At 48.2% G+C, this 15,338-nt stretch overlaps 19 non-coding genes across 19 annotated transcripts; all 19 read right to left on the minus strand.

The window, feature by feature from the left end:
- Position 1: 1 nt before the first annotated feature.
- trnaf-gaa (transfer RNA phenylalanine (anticodon GAA)) lies at positions 2-74 on the minus strand. Its single transcript has one exon. It is a non-coding gene; the product is annotated as a tRNA-Phe (tRNA).
- A 313-nt stretch (positions 75-387) lies between these two features.
- trnaf-gaa (transfer RNA phenylalanine (anticodon GAA)) lies at positions 388-460 on the minus strand. The gene has a single exon. It is a non-coding gene; the product is annotated as a tRNA-Phe (tRNA).
- A 707-nt stretch (positions 461-1,167) lies between these two features.
- trnaf-gaa (transfer RNA phenylalanine (anticodon GAA)) lies at positions 1,168-1,240 on the minus strand. The gene has a single exon. It is a non-coding gene; the product is annotated as a tRNA-Phe (tRNA).
- A 1,485-nt stretch (positions 1,241-2,725) lies between these two features.
- trnaf-gaa (transfer RNA phenylalanine (anticodon GAA)) lies at positions 2,726-2,798 on the minus strand. The gene has a single exon. It is a non-coding gene; the product is annotated as a tRNA-Phe (tRNA).
- Positions 2,799-3,111: 313 nt separating this feature from the next.
- Positions 3,112-3,184, minus strand: trnaf-gaa (transfer RNA phenylalanine (anticodon GAA)). Its single transcript has one exon. It is a non-coding gene; the product is annotated as a tRNA-Phe (tRNA).
- Positions 3,185-4,281: 1,097 nt separating this feature from the next.
- Positions 4,282-4,354, minus strand: trnaf-gaa (transfer RNA phenylalanine (anticodon GAA)). The gene has a single exon. It is a non-coding gene; the product is annotated as a tRNA-Phe (tRNA).
- Positions 4,355-4,667: 313 nt separating this feature from the next.
- Positions 4,668-4,740, minus strand: trnaf-gaa (transfer RNA phenylalanine (anticodon GAA)). The gene has a single exon. It is a non-coding gene; the product is annotated as a tRNA-Phe (tRNA).
- A 1,867-nt stretch (positions 4,741-6,607) lies between these two features.
- On the minus strand, positions 6,608-6,680 carry trnaf-gaa (transfer RNA phenylalanine (anticodon GAA)). The gene has a single exon. It is a non-coding gene; the product is annotated as a tRNA-Phe (tRNA).
- A 1,094-nt stretch (positions 6,681-7,774) lies between these two features.
- On the minus strand, positions 7,775-7,847 carry trnaf-gaa (transfer RNA phenylalanine (anticodon GAA)). The gene has a single exon. It is a non-coding gene; the product is annotated as a tRNA-Phe (tRNA).
- Positions 7,848-8,160: 313 nt separating this feature from the next.
- Positions 8,161-8,233, minus strand: trnaf-gaa (transfer RNA phenylalanine (anticodon GAA)). Its single transcript has one exon. It is a non-coding gene; the product is annotated as a tRNA-Phe (tRNA).
- Positions 8,234-8,940: 707 nt separating this feature from the next.
- trnaf-gaa (transfer RNA phenylalanine (anticodon GAA)) lies at positions 8,941-9,013 on the minus strand. Its single transcript has one exon. It is a non-coding gene; the product is annotated as a tRNA-Phe (tRNA).
- Positions 9,014-9,326: 313 nt separating this feature from the next.
- On the minus strand, positions 9,327-9,399 carry trnaf-gaa (transfer RNA phenylalanine (anticodon GAA)). Its single transcript has one exon. It is a non-coding gene; the product is annotated as a tRNA-Phe (tRNA).
- A 1,094-nt stretch (positions 9,400-10,493) lies between these two features.
- trnaf-gaa (transfer RNA phenylalanine (anticodon GAA)) lies at positions 10,494-10,566 on the minus strand. The gene has a single exon. It is a non-coding gene; the product is annotated as a tRNA-Phe (tRNA).
- Positions 10,567-10,879: 313 nt separating this feature from the next.
- Positions 10,880-10,952, minus strand: trnaf-gaa (transfer RNA phenylalanine (anticodon GAA)). Its single transcript has one exon. It is a non-coding gene; the product is annotated as a tRNA-Phe (tRNA).
- A 704-nt stretch (positions 10,953-11,656) lies between these two features.
- On the minus strand, positions 11,657-11,729 carry trnaf-gaa (transfer RNA phenylalanine (anticodon GAA)). Its single transcript has one exon. It is a non-coding gene; the product is annotated as a tRNA-Phe (tRNA).
- Positions 11,730-12,444: 715 nt separating this feature from the next.
- trnaf-gaa (transfer RNA phenylalanine (anticodon GAA)) lies at positions 12,445-12,517 on the minus strand. Its single transcript has one exon. It is a non-coding gene; the product is annotated as a tRNA-Phe (tRNA).
- A 1,480-nt stretch (positions 12,518-13,997) lies between these two features.
- Positions 13,998-14,070, minus strand: trnaf-gaa (transfer RNA phenylalanine (anticodon GAA)). The gene has a single exon. It is a non-coding gene; the product is annotated as a tRNA-Phe (tRNA).
- Positions 14,071-14,387: 317 nt separating this feature from the next.
- trnaf-gaa (transfer RNA phenylalanine (anticodon GAA)) lies at positions 14,388-14,460 on the minus strand. Its single transcript has one exon. It is a non-coding gene; the product is annotated as a tRNA-Phe (tRNA).
- A 313-nt stretch (positions 14,461-14,773) lies between these two features.
- Positions 14,774-14,846, minus strand: trnaf-gaa (transfer RNA phenylalanine (anticodon GAA)). Its single transcript has one exon. It is a non-coding gene; the product is annotated as a tRNA-Phe (tRNA).
- Positions 14,847-15,338: the final 492 nt, after the last annotated feature.

Below are 15,338 nucleotides of genomic sequence, written 5' to 3' on the forward strand. Positions count from 1 at the left end.
TTGCCGAAACCCGGGATCGAACCAGGGACCTTTAGATCTTCAGTCTAACACTCTCCCAACTGAGCTATTTCGGCACAGAACAGGCTGTGGTAGCTTGTCCAATCCGTACCACAGACGCGGGCAAGAAAGAAAAACATGTCCAAAAAGCTGTTAATGGAGTTTTGCGAGTTGCCCTATCATTTAATGATGGAGGGGAAACACAGCCTACTGGTGCACTTCGCTGCGCTATCAGCTCCGATATTTAAAAGCGACAAGTTTATGCAGCAGGTCCCGTGTCGCGCCTTTCTCTGACCAGTCAATGGTCAGCAGTGTTTTGGCGTGACTTTTGAGAAAATGCACCGTCAACCACTTCCTTGAGTAGAGTGTACTTTGGAAACACCAAACCCTTGCCGAAACCCGGGATCGAACCAGGGACCTTTAGATTTTCAGTCTAACGCTCTCCCAACTGAGCTATTTCGGCACAAAGTCAACAGGCTGCAGTAGCATGTCCAAGCCTTGCCACAGACGCGAGCAAGAAAGAAAAACATGTCCAAAAAGCTGTTAATGGAGTTTTGCGAGTTGCCATATCATCCAATGATGGAGGGGAAACACAGCCTATTGGTGCACTTCGCTGCGCTATCAGCTCCGATATTTAAAAGCGACAAGTTTATGCAGCAGCTCCCATGTCACGCCTTTCTCTGACCAGTCAATGGTCAGCAGTGTTTTGGCGTGACTTTTGAGAAAATGCACCGTTAACCACTTCCTTGAGTAGAGTGTACTTTGGAAACACCAAACCCTTGCCGAAACCCGGGAGTGAACCAGGGACCTTTAGATCTTCAGTCTAACACTCTCCCAACTGAGCTAATTCAGCACAAAGTCAACAGGCTGCAGTAGCATGTCCAAGCCTTGCCACAGACGCGAGCAAGAAAGAAAAACATGTCCAAAAAGCTGTTAATGGAGTTTTGCGAGTTGCCATATCATCCAATGATGGAGGGGAAACACAGCCTATTGGTGCACTTCGCTGCGCTATCAGCTCCAATATTTAAAAGCGACAAGTTTATGCAGCAGCTCCCGTGTCACGCCTTTCTCTGACCAGTCAATGGTCAGCAGTGTTTTGGCGTGACTTTTGAGAAAATGCACCGTCAATCACTTCCTTGAGTAGACTATACTCTGGAAACACCAAAGCCTCGCCGAAACCCGGGATTGAACCAGGGACCTTTAGATCTTCAGTCTAACGCTCTCCCAACTGAGCTATTTCGGCACAAAGTCAACAGGCTGCAGTAGCATGCCCAAGCCTTGCCACAGACGCGAGCAAGAAAGAAAAACATGTCCAAAAAGCTGTTAATGGAGTTTTGCGAGTTGCCCTATCATTTAATGATGGAGGGGAAACACAGCCTACTGGTGCACTTCGCTGCGCTATCAGCTCCGATATTTAAAAGCGACAAGTTTATGCAGCAGGTCCCGTGTCGCGCCTTTCTCTGACCAGTCAGTGGTCAGCAGTGTTTTGGCGTGACTTTTGAGAAAATGCACCGTCAACCACTTCCTTGAGTAGATTGTACTTTGGAAACACCAAACCCTTGCCGAAACCCGGGAGCGAACCAGGGACCTTTAGATCTTCAGTCTAACGCTCTCCCAACTGAGCTATTTCGGCACAAAGTCAACAGGCTGCAGTAGCATGTCCAAGCCTTGCCACAGACGCGAGCAAGAAAGAAAAACGTCCAAAAAGCTGTTAATGGAGTTTTGCGAGTTGCCATATCATCCAATGATGGAGGGGAAACACAGCCTATTGGTGCACTTCGCTGCGCTATCAGCTCCGATATTTAAAAGCGACAAGTTTATGCAGCAGCTCCCATGTCACGCCTTTCTCTGACCAGTCAATGGTCAGCAGTGTTTTGGCGTGACTTTTGAGAAAATGCACCGTTAACCACTTCCTTGAGTAGAGTGTACTTTGGAAACACCAAACCCTTGCCGAAACCCGGGAGTGAACCAGGGACCTTTAGATCTTCAGTCTAACACTCTCCCAACTGAGCTAATTCAGCACAAAGTCAACAGGCTGCAGTAGCATGTCCAAGCCTTGCCACAGACGCGAGCAAGAAAGAAAAACATGTCCAAAAAGCTGTTAATGGAGTTTTGCGAGTTGCCATATCATCCAATGATGGAGGGGAAACACAGCCTATTGGTGCACTTCGCTGCGCTATCAGCTCCAATATTTAAAAGCGACAAGTTTATGCAGCAGCTCCCGTGTCACGCCTTTCTCTGACCAGTCAATGGTCAGCAGTGTTTTGGCGTGACTTTTGAGAAAATGCACCGTCAATCACTTCCTTGAGTAGACTATACTCTGGAAACACCAAAGCCTCGCCGAAACCCGGGATTGAACCAGGGACCTTTAGATCTTCAGTCTAACGCTCTCCTAACTGAGCTAATTCAGCACAACGTCAACAGGCTGCAGTAGCTTGTCCAAGCCTTGCCACAGACGCGGGCAAGAAAGAAAAGCATGTCCAAAAAGCTGTTAATGGAGTTTTGCGAGTTGCCATATCATCCAATGATGGAGGGGAAACACAGCCTACTGGTGCACTTCGCTGCGCTATCAGCTCCGATATTTAAAAGCGACAAGTTTATGCAGCAGGTCCCGTGTCACGCCTTTCTCTGACCAGTCAGTGGTCAGCAGTGTTTTGGCGTGACCTTTGAGAAAATGCACCGTCAACCACTTCCTTGAGTAGACTGTACTTTGAAAACACCAAATACTTGCCGAAACCCGGGATCGAACCAGGGACCTTTAGATCTTCAGTCTAACACTCTCCCAACTGAGCTATTTCGGCACAGAACAGGCTGTGGTAGCTTGTCCAATCCGTACCACAGACGCGGGCAAGAAAGAAAAACATGTCCAAAAAGCTGTTAATGGAGTTTTGCGAGTTGCCCTATCATTTAATGATGGAGGGGAAACACAGCCTACTGGTGCACTTCGCTGCGCTATCAGCTCCGATATTTAAAAGCGACAAGTTTATGCAGCAGGTCCCGTGTCGCGCCTTTCTCTGACCAGTCAATGGTCAGCAGTGTTTTGGCGTGACTTTTGAGAAAATGCACCGTCAACCACTTCCTTGAGTAGAGTGTACTTTGGAAACACCAAACCCTTGCCGAAACCCGGGATCGAACCAGGGACCTTTAGATTTTCAGTCTAACGCTCTCCCAACTGAGCTATTTCGGCACAAAGTCAACAGGCTGCAGTAGCATGTCCAAGCCTTGCCACAGACGCGAGCAAGAAAGAAAAACATGTCCAAAAAGCTGTTAATGGAGTTTTGCGAGTTGCCATATCATCCAATGATGGAGGGGAAACACAGCCTATTGGTGCACTTCGCTGCGCTATCAGCTCCGATATTTAAAAGCGACAAGTTTATGCAGCAGCTCCCATGTCACGCCTTTCTCTGACCAGTCAATGGTCAGCAGTGTTTTGGCGTGACTTTTGAGAAAATGCACCGTTAACCACTTCCTTGAGTAGAGTGTACTTTGGAAACACCAAACCCTTGCCGAAACCCGGGAGTGAACCAGGGACCTTTAGATCTTCAGTCTAACACTCTCCCAACTGAGCTAATTCAGCACAAAGTCAACAGGCTGCAGTAGCATGTCCAAGCCTTGCCACAGACGCGAGCAAGAAAGAAAAACATGTCCAAAAAGCTGTTAATGGAGTTTTGCGAGTTGCCATATCATCCAATGATGGAGGGGAAACACAGCCTATTGGTGCACTTCGCTGCGCTATCAGCTCCAATATTTAAAAGCGACAAGTTTATGCAGCAGCTCCCGTGTCACGCCTTTCTCTGACCAGTCAATGGTCAGCAGTGTTTTGGCGTGACTTTTGAGAAAATGCACCGTCAATCACTTCCTTGAGTAGACTATACTCTGGAAACACCAAAGCCTCGCCGAAACCCGGGATTGAACCAGGGACCTTTAGATCTTCAGTCTAACGCTCTCCTAACTGAGCTATTTCGGCACATAGTTAACAGTCTGCAGTAGCTTGTCCAAGCCTTGCCACAGACGCGGGCAAGAAAGAAAAGCATGTCCAAAAAGCTGTTAATGGAGTTTTGCGAGTTGCCATATCATCCAATGATGGAGGGGAAACACAGCCTACTGGTGCACTTCGCTGCGCTATCAGCTCCGATATTTAAAAGCGACAAGTTTATGCAGCAGGTCCCGTGTCACGCCTTTCTCTGACCAGTCAGTGGTCAGCAGTGTTTTGGCGTGACCTTTGAGAAAATGCACCGTCAATCACTTCCTTGAGTAGACTATACTCTGGAAACACCAAACCCTTGCCGAAACCCGGGATCGAACCAGGGACCTTTAGATCTTCAGTCTAACACTCTCCCAACTGAGCTATTTCGGCACAGAACAGGCTGTGGTAGCTTGTCCAATCCGTACCACAGACGCGGGCAAGAAAGAAAAACATGTCCAAAAAGCTGTTAATGGAGTTTTGCGAGTTGCCCTATCATTTAATGATGGAGGGGAAACACAGCCTACTGGTGCACTTCGCTGCGCTATCAGCTCCGATATTTAAAAGCGACAAGTTTATGCAGCAGGTCCCGTGTCGCGCCTTTCTCTGACCAGTCAATGGTCAGCAGTGTTTTGGCGTGACTTTTGAGAAAATGCACCGTCAACCACTTCCTTGAGTAGAGTGTACTTTGGAAACACCAAACCCTTGCCGAAACCCGGGATCGAACCAGGGACCTTTAGATCTTCAGTCTAACGCTCTCCCAACTGAGCTATTTCGGCACAAAGTCAACAGGCTGCAGTAGCATGTCCAAGCCTTGCCACAGACGCGAGCAAGAAAGAAAAACATGTCCAAAAAGCTGTTAATGGAGTTTTGCGAGTTGCCATATCATCCAATGATGGAGGGGAAACACAGCCTACTGGTGCACTTCGCTGCGCTATCAGCTCCGATATTTAAAAGCGACAAGTTTATGCAGCAGGTCCCGTGTCACGCCTTTCTCTGACCAGTCAGTGGTCAGCAGTGTTTTGGCGTGACCTTTGAGAAAATGCACCGTCAACCACTTCCTTGAGTAGACTTTACTTTGGAAACACCAAACCCTTGCTGAAACCCGGGATTGAACCAGGGACCTTTAGATCTTCAGTCTAACACTCTCCCAACTGAGCTATTTCGGCACAGAACAGGCTGCAGTAGCATGTCCAAGCCTTGCCACAGACGCGAGCAAGAAAGAAAAACATGTCCAAAAAAGCTGTTAATGGAGTTTTGCGAGTTGCCATATCATCCAATGATGGAAGGGAAACACGGCCTACTGGTGCACTTCGCTGCGCTATCAGCTCCGATATTTAAAAGCGACAAGTTTATGCAGCAGGTCCCGTGTCACGCCTTTCTCTGACCAGTCAGTGGTCAGCAGTGTTTTGGCGTGACCTTTGAGAAAATGCACCGTCAATCACTTCCTTGAGTAGACTATACTCTGGAAACACCAAAGCCTCGCCGAAACCCGGGATTGAACCAGGGACCTTTAGATCTTCAGTCTAACACTCTCCCAACTGAGCTATTTCGGCACAGAACAGGCTGCAGTAGCATGTCCAAGCCTTGCCACAGACGCGAGCAAGAAAGAAAAACATGTCCAAAAAAGCTGTTAATGGAGTTTTGCGAGTTGCCATATCATCCAATGATGGAAGGGAAACACGGCCTACTGGTGCACTTCGCTGCGCTATCAGCTCCGATATTTAAAAGCGACAAGTTTATGCAGCAGGTCCCGTGTCACGCCTTTCTCTGACCAGTCAGTGGTCAGCAGTGTTTTGGCGTGACCTTTGAGAAAATGCACCGTCAATCACTTCCTTGAGTAGACTATACTCTGGAAACACCAAAGCCTCGCCGAAACCCGGGATTGAACCAGGGACCTTTAGATCTTCAGTCTAACGCTCTCCTAACTGAGCTATTTCGGCACATAGTCAACAGTCTGCAGTAGCTTGTCCAAGCCTTGCCACAGACGCGGGCAAGAAAGAAAAGCATGTCCAAAAAGCTGTTAATGGAGTTTTGCGAGTTGCCATATCATCCAATGATGGAGGGGAAACACAGCCTACTGGTGCACTTCGCTGCGCTATCAGCTCCGATATTTAAAAGCGACAAGTTTATGCAGCAGGTCCCGTGTCACGCCTTTCTCTGACCAGTCAGTGGTCAGCAGTGTTTTGGCGTGACCTTTGAGAAAATGCACCGTCAACCACTTCCTTGAGTAGACTGTACTTTGAAAACACCAAATACTTGCCGAAACCCGGGATCGAACCAGGGACCTTTAGATCTTCAGTCTAACACTCTCCCAACTGAGCTATTTTGGCACAGAACAGGCTGTGGTAGCTTGTCCAATCCGTACCACAGACGCGGGCAAGAAAGAAAAACATGTCCAAAAAGCTGTTAATGGAGTTTTGCGAGTTGCCCTATCATTTAATGATGGAGGGGAAACACAGCCTACTGGTGCACTTCGCTGCGCTATCAGCTCCGATATTTAAAAGCGACAAGTTTATGCAGCAGGTCCCGTGTCGCGCCTTTCTCTGACCAGTCAATGGTCAGCAGTGTTTTGGCGTGACTTTTGAGAAAATGCACCGTCAACCACTTCCTTGAGTAGAGTGTACTTTGGAAACACCAAACCCTTGCCGAAACCCGGGATCGAACCAGGGACCTTTAGATCTTCAGTCTAACGCTCTCCCAACTGAGCTATTTCGGCACAAAGTCAACAGGCTGCAGTAGCATGTCCAAGCCTTGCCACAGACGCGAGCAAGAAAGAAAAACATGTCCAAAAAGCTGTTAATGGAGTTTTGCGAGTTGCCATATCATCCAATGATGGAGGGGAAACACAGCCTACTGGTGCACTTCGCTGCGCTATCAGCTCCGATATTTAAAAGCGACAAGTTTATGCAGCAGGTCCCGTGTCACGCCTTTCTCTGACCAGTCAGTGGTCAGCAGTGTTTTGGCGTGACCTTTGAGAAAATGCACCGTCAACCACTTCCTTGAGTAGACTTTACTTTGGAAACACCAAACCCTTGCCGAAACCCGGGATTGAACCAGGGACCTTTAGATCTTCAGTCTAACACTCTCCCAACTGAGCTATTTCGGCACAGAACAGGCTGCAGTAGCATGTCCAAGCCTTGCCACAGACGCGAGCAAGAAAGAAAAACATGTCCAAAAAAGCTGTTAATGGAGTTTTGCGAGTTGCCATATCATCCAATGATGGAAGGGAAACACGGCCTACTGGTGCACTTCGCTGCGCTATCAGCTCCGATATTTAAAAGCGACAAGTTTATGCAGCAGGTCCCGTGTCACGCCTTTCTCTGACCAGTCAGTGGTCAGCAGTGTTTTGGCGTGACCTTTGAGAAAATGCACCGTCAATCACTTCCTTGAGTAGACTATACTCTGGAAACACCAAAGCCTCGCCGAAACCCGGGATTGAACCAGGGACCTTTAGATCTTCAGTCTAACGCTCTCCTAACTGAGCTATTTCGGCACATAGTCAACAGTCTGCAGTAGCTTGTCCAAGCCTTGCCACAGACGCGGGCAAGAAAGAAAAGCATGTCCAAAAAGCTGTTAATGGAGTTTTGCGAGTTGCCATATCATCCAATGATGGAGGGGAAACACAGCCTACTGGTGCACTTCGCTGCGCTATCAGCTCCGATATTTAAAAGCGACAAGTTTATGCAGCAGGTCCCGTGTCACGCCTTTCTCTGACCAGTCAGTGGTCAGCAGTGTTTTGGCGTGACCTTTGAGAAAATGCACCGTCAACCACTTCCTTGAGTAGACTGTACTTTGAAAACACCAAATACTTGCCGAAACCCGGGATCGAACCAGGGACCTTTAGATCTTCAGTCTAACACTCTCCCAACTGAGCTATTTCGGCACAGAACAGGCTGTGGTAGCTTGTCCAATCCGTACCACAGACGCGGGCAAGAAAGAAAAACATGTCCAAAAAGCTGTTAATGGAGTTTTGCGAGTTGCCCTATCATTTAATGATGGAGGGGAAACACAGCCTACTGGTGCACTTCGCTGCGCTATCAGCTCCGATATTTAAAAGCGACAAGTTTATGCAGCAGGTCCTGTGTCGCGCCTTTCTCTGACCAGTCAATGGTCAGCAGTGTTTTGGCGTGACTTTTGAGAAAATGCACCGTCAACCACTTCCTTGAGTAGAGTGTACTTTGGAAACACCAAACCCTTGCCGAAACCCGGGATCGAACCAGGGACCTTTAGATTTTCAGTCTAACGCTCTCCCAACTGAGCTATTTCGGCACAAAGTCAACAGGCTGCAGTAGCATGTCCAAGCCTTGCCACAGACGCGAGCAAGAAAGAAAAACATGTCCAAAAAGCTGTTAATGGAGTTTTGCGAGTTGCCATATCATCCAATGATGGAGGGGAAACACAGCCTATTGGTGCACTTCGCTGCGCTATCAGCTCCGATATTTAAAAGCGACAAGTTTATGCAGCAGCTCCCATGTCACGCCTTTCTCTGACCAGTCAATGGTCAGCAGTGTTTTGGCGTGACTTTTGAGAAAATGCACCGTTAACCACTTCCTTGAGTAGAGTGTACTTTGGAAACACCAAACCCTTGCCGAAACCCGGGAGTGAACCAGGGACCTTTAGATCTTCAGTCTAACACTCTCCCAACTGAGCTAATTCAGCACAAAGTCAACAGGCTGCAGTAGCATGTCCAAGCCTTGCCACAGACGCGAGCAAGAAAGAAAAACATGTCCAAAAAGCTGTTAATGGAGTTTTGCGAGTTGCCATATCATCCAATGATGGAGGGGAAACACAGCCTATTGGTGCACTTCGCTGCGCTATCAGCTCCAATATTTAAAAGCGACAAGTTTATGCAGCAGCTCCCGTGTCACGCCTTTCTCTGACCAGTCAGTGGTCAGCAGTGTTTTGGCGTGACCTTTGAGAAAATGCACCGTCTATCACTTCCTTGAGTAGACTATACTCTGGAAACACCAAACCCTTGCCGAAACCCGGGATCGAACCAGGGACCTTTAGATCTTCAGTCTAACACTCTCCCAACTGAGCTATTTCGGCACAGAACAGGCTGTGGTAGCTTGTCCAATCCGTACCACAGACGCGGGCAAGAAAGAAAAACATGTCCAAAAAGCTGTTAATGGAGTTTTGCGAGTTGCCCTATCATTTAATGATGGAGGGGAAACACAGCCTACTGGTGCACTTCGCTGCGCTATCAGCTCCGATATTTAAAAGCGACAAGTTTATGCAGCAGGTCCCGTGTCGCGCCTTTCTCTGACCAGTCAATGGTCAGCAGTGTTTTGGCGTGACTTTTGAGAAAATGCACCGTCAACCACTTCCTTGAGTAGAGTGTACTTTGGAAACACCAAACCCTTGCCGAAACCCGGGATCGAACCAGGGACCTTTAGATCTTCAGTCTAACGCTCTCCCAACTGAGCTATTTCGGCACAAAGTCAACAGGCTGCAGTAGCATGTCCAAGCCTTGCCACAGACGCGAGCAAGAAAGAAAAACATGTCCAAAAAGCTGTTAATGGAGTTTTGCGAGTTGCCATATCATCCAATGATGGAGGGGAAACACAGCCTACTGGTGCACTTCGCTGCGCTATCAGCTCCGATATTTAAAAGCGACAAGTTTATGCAGCAGGTCCCGTGTCACGCCTTTCTCTGACCAGTCAGTGGTCAGCAGTGTTTTGGCGTGACCTTTGAGAAAATGCACCGTCAACCACTTCCTTGAGTAGACTTTACTTTGGAAACACCAAACCCTTGCCGAAACCCGGGATTGAACCAGGGACCTTTAGATCTTCAGTCTAACACTCTCCCAACTGAGCTATTTCGGCACAGAACAGGCTGCAGTAGCATGTCCAAGCCTTGCCACAGACGCGAGCAAGAAAGAAAAACATGTCCAAAAAAGCTGTTAATGGAGTTTTGCGAGTTGCCATATCATCCAATGATGGAAGGGAAACACGGCCTACTGGTGCACTTCGCTGCGCTATCAGCTCCGATATTTAAAAGCGACAAGTTTATGCAGCAGGTCCCGTGTCACGCCTTTCTCTGACCAGTCAGTGGTCAGCAGTGTTTTGGCTTGACCTTTGAGAAAATGCACCGTCAATCACTTCCTTGAGTAGACTATACTCTGGAAACACCAAAGCCTCGCCGAAACCCGGGATTGAACCAGGGACCTTTAGATCTTCAGTCTAACGCTCTCCTAACTGAGCTATTTCGGCACATAGTCAACAGTCTGCAGTAGCTTGTCCAAGCCTTGCCACAGACGCGGGCAAGAAAGAAAAGCATGTCCAAAAAGCTGTTAATGGAGTTTTGCGAGTTGCCATATCATCCAATGATGGAGGGGAAACACAGCCTACTGGTGCACTTCGCTGCGCTATCAGCTCCGATATTTAAAAGCGACAAGTTTATGCAGCAGGTCCCGTGTCACGCCTTTCTCTGACCAGTCAGTGGTCAGCAGTGTTTTGGCGTGACCTTTGAGAAAATGCACCGTCAACCACTTCCTTGAGTAGACTGTACTTTGAAAACACCAAATACTTGCCGAAACCCGGGATCGAACCAGGGACCTTTAGATCTTCAGTCTAACACTCTCCCAACTGAGCTATTTCGGCACAGAACAGGCTGTGGTAGCTTGTCCAATCCGTACCACAGACGCGGGCAAGAAAGAAAAACATGTCCAAAAAGCTGTTAATGGAGTTTTGCGAGTTGCCCTATCATTTAATGATGGAGGGGAAACACAGCCTACTGGTGCACTTCGCTGCGCTATCAGCTCCGATATTTAAAAGCGACAAGTTTATGCAGCAGGTCCCGTGTCGCGCCTTTCTCTGACCAGTCAATGGTCAGCAGTGTTTTGGCGTGACTTTTGAGAAAATGCACCGTCAACCACTTCCTTGAGTAGAGTGTACTTTGGAAACACCAAACCCTTGCCGAAACCCGGGATCGAACCAGGGACCTTTAGATCTTCAGTCTAACGCTCTCCCAACTGAGCTATTTCGGCACAAAGTCAACAGGCTGCAGTAGCATGTCCAAGCCTTGCCACAGACGCGAGCAAGAAAGAAAAACATGTCCAAAAAGCTGTTAATGGAGTTTTGCGAGTTGCCATATCATCCAATGATGGAGGGGAAACACAGCCTACTGGTGCACTTCGCTGCGCTATCAGCTCCGATATTTAAAAGCGACAAGTTTATGCAGCAGGTCCCGTGTCACGCCTTTCTCTGACCAGTCAGTGGTCAGCAGTGTTTTGGCGTGACCTTTGAGAAAATGCACCGTCAACCACTTCCTTGAGTAGACTTTACTTTGGAAACACCAAACCCTTGCCGAAACCCGGGATTGAACCAGGGACCTTTAGATCTTCAGTCTAACACTCTCCCAACTGAGCTATTTCGGCACAGAACAGGCTGCAGTAGCATGTCCAAGCCTTGCCACAGACGCGAGCAAGAAAGAAAAACATGTCCAAAAAAGCTGTTAATGGAGTTTTGCGAGTTGCCATATCATCCAATGATGGAGGGGAAACACGGCCTACTGGTGCACTTCGCTGCGCTATCAGCTCCGATATTTAAAAGCGACAAGTTTATGCAGCAGGTCCCGTGTCACGCCTTTCTCTGACCAGTCAGTGGTCAGCAGTGTTTTGGCGTGACCTTTGAGAAAATGCACCGTCAATCACTTCCTTGAGTAGACTATACTCTGGAAACACCAAACCCTTGCCGAAACCCGGGATCGAACCAGGGACCTTTAGATCTTCAGTCTAACGCTCTCCCAACTGAGCTATTTCGGCACAAAGTCAACAGGCTGGTAGCAACAGGTAGCATGTCCAAGCCTTGCCACAGACGCGAGCAAGAAAGAAAAACATGTCCAAAAAGCTGTTAATGGAGTTTTGCGAGTTGCCCTATCATTTAATGATGGAGGGGAAACACAGCCTACTGGTGCACTTCGCTGCGCTATCAGCTCCGATATTTAAAAGCGACAAGTTTATGCAGCAGGTCCCGTGTCGCGCCTTTCTCTGACCAGTCAGTGGTCAGCAGTGTTTTGGCGTGACTTTTGAGAAAATGCACCGTCAACCACTTCCTTGAGTAGATTGTACTTTAGAAACACCAAACCCTTGCCGAAACCCGGGAGTGAACCAGGGACCTTTAGATCTTCAGTCTAACACTCTCCCAACTGAGCTAATTCGGCACAAAGTCAACAGGCTGCAGTAGCATGTCCAAGCCTTGCCACAGACGCGAGCAAGAAAGAAAAACATGTCCAAAAAGCTGTTAATGGAGTTTTGCGAGTTGTCATATCATCCAATGATGGAGGGGAAACACGGCCTACTGGTGCACTTCGCTGCGCTATCAGCTCCGATATTTAAAAGCGACAAGTTTATGCAGCAGGTCCCTTGTCACGCCTTTCTCTGACCAGTCAGTGGTCAGCAGTGTTTTGGCGTGACCTTTGAGAAAATGCACCGTCAACCACTTCCTTGAGTAGACTGTACTTTGGAAACACCAAATCCTTGCCGAAACCCGGGATCGAACCAGGGACCTTTAGATCTTCAGTCTAACACTCTCCCAACTGAGCTATTTCGGCACAGAATAGGCTGTGGTAGCTTGTCCAATCCGTGCCACAGACGCGGGCAAGAAAGAAAAACATGTCCAAAAAGCTGTTAATGGAGTTTTGCGAGTTGCCCTATCATTTAATGATGGAGGGGAAACACAGCCTACTGGTGCACTTCGCTGCGCTATCAGCTCCGATATTTAAAAGCGACAAGTTTATGCAGCAGGTCCCGTGTCGCGCCTTTCTCTGACCAGTCAATGGTCAGCAGTGTTTTGGCGTGACTTTTGAGAAAATGCACCGTCAACCACTTCCTTGAGTAGAGGGTACTTTGGAAACACCAAACCCTTGCCGAAACCCGGGATCAAACCAGGGACCTTTAGATCTTCAGTCTAACGCTCTCCCAACTGAGCTATTTCGGCACAAAGGCAACAGGCTGCAGTAGCATGTCCAAGCCTTGCCACAGACGCGAGCAAGAAAGAAAAACATGTCCAAAAAGCTGTTAATGGAGTTTTGCGAGTTGCCATATCATCCAATGATGGAGGGGAAACACAGCCTACTGGTGCACTTCACTGCGCTATCAGCTCCGATATTTAAAAGCGACAAGTTTATGCAGCAGGTCCCGTGTCACGCCTTTCTCTGACCAGTCAGTGGTCAGCAGTGTTTTGGCGTGACCTTTGAGAAAATGCACCGTCAATCACTTCCTTGAGTAGACTATACTCTGGAAACACCAAACCCTTGCCGAAACCCGGGATCGAACCAGGGACCTTTAGATCTTCAGTCTAACGCTTTCCCAACTGAGCTATTTCGGCACAAAGTCAACAGGCTGCAGTAGCATGTCCAAGCCTTGCCACAGACGCGAGCAAGAAAGAAAAATTTTTCCAAAAAGCTGTTAATGGAGTTTTGCGAGTTGCCATATCATCCAATGATGGAGGGGAAACACAGCCTACTGGTGCACTTCGCTGCGCTATCAGCTCCGATATTTAAAAGCGACAAGTTTATGCAGCAGGTCCCGTGTCACGCCCTTTCTCTGACCAGTCAGTGGTCAGCAGTGTTTTGGCGTGACCTTTGAGAAAATAAACCGTCAACAACTTCCTTGAGTAGACTTTACTTTGGAAACACCAAACCCTTGCCGAAACCCGGGATTGAACCAGGGACCTTTAGATCTTCAGTCTAACACTCTCCCAACTGAGCTATTTCGGCACAGAACAGGCTGCAGTAGCATGTCCAAGCCTCGCCACAGACGCGAGCAAGAAAGAAAAACATGTCCAAAAAGCTGTTAATGGAGTTTTGCGAGTTGCCCTATCATTTAATGATGGAGGGGAAACACAGCCTATTGGTGCACTTCGCTGCGCTATCAGCTCTAATATTTAAAAGCGACAAGTTTATGCAGCAGGTCCCGTGTTGCGCCTTTCTCTGACCAGTCAATGGTCAGCAGTGTTTTGGCGTGACTTTTGAGAAAATGCACCGTCAACCACTTCCTTGAGTAGAGTGTACTTTGGAAACACCAAACCCTTGCCGAAACCCGGGATCGAACCAGGGACCTTTAGATCTTCAGTCTAACGCTCTCCCAACTGAGCTATTTCGGCACAAAGTCAACAGGCTGCAGTAGCATGTCCAAGCCTTGCCACAGACGCGAGCAAGAAAGAAAAACATGTCCAAAAAGCTGTTAATGGAGTTTTGCGAGTTGCCATATCATCCAATGATGGAGGGGAAACACAGCCTACTGGTGCACTTCGCTGCGCTATCAGCTCCGATATTTAAAAGCGACAAGTTTATGCAGCAGGTCCCGTGTCACGCCTTTCTCTGACCAGTCAGTGGTCAGCAGTGTTTTGGCGTGACCTTTGAGAAAATGCACCGTCAACCACTTCCTTGAGTAGACTGTACTTTGAAAACACCAAATACTTGCCGAAACCCGGGATCGAACCAGGGACCTTTAGATCTTCAGTCTAACACTCTCCCAACTGAGCTATTTCGGCACAGAACAGGCTGTGGTAGCTTGTCCAATCCGTACCACAGACGCGGGCAAGAAAGAAAAACATGTCCAAAAAGCTGTTAATGGAGTTTTGCGAGTTGCCCTATCATTTAATGATGGAGGGGAAACACAGCCTACTGGTGCACTTCGCTGCGCTATCAGCTCCGATATTTAAAAGCAACAAGTTTATGCAGCAGGTCCCGTGTCGCGCCTTTCTCTGACCAGTCAATGGTCAGCAGTGTTTTGGCGTGACTTTTGAGAAAATGCACCGTCAACCACTTCCTTGAGTAGAGTGTACTTTGGAAACACCAAACCCTTGCCGAAACCCGGGATCGAACCAGGGACCTTTAGATCTTCAGTCTAACGCTCTCCCAACTGAGCTATTTCGGCACAAAGTCAACAGGCTGCAGTAGCATGTCCAAGCCTTGCCACAGACGCGAGCAAGAAAGAAAAACATGTCCAAAAAGCTGTTAATGGAGTTTTGCGAGTTGCCATATCATCCAATGATGGAGGGGAAACACAGCCTACTGGTGCACTTCGCTGCGCTATCAGCTCCGATATTTAAAAGCGACAAGTTTATGCAGCAGGTCCCGTGTCACGCCTTTCTCTGACCAGTCAGTGGTCAGCAGTGTTTTGGCGTGACCTTTGAGAAAATGCACCGTCAACCACTTCCTTGAGTAGACTTTACTTTGGAAACACCAAACCCTTGCCGAAACCCGGGATTGAACCAGGGACCTTTAGATCTTCAGTCTAACACTCTCCCAACTGAGCTATTTCGGCACAGAACAGGCTGCAGTAGCATGTCCAAGCCTTGCCACAGACGCGAGCAAGAAAGAAAAACATGTCCAAAAAAGCTGTTAATGGAGTTTTGCGAGTTGCCAT

This window comes from Hypomesus nipponensis, chromosome 7 (assembly GCF_054491055.1).
Source record: "Hypomesus nipponensis isolate SF chromosome 7, ASM5449105v1, whole genome shotgun sequence".
Lineage (NCBI taxonomy): Eukaryota > Metazoa > Chordata > Actinopteri > Osmeriformes > Osmeridae > Hypomesus > Hypomesus nipponensis.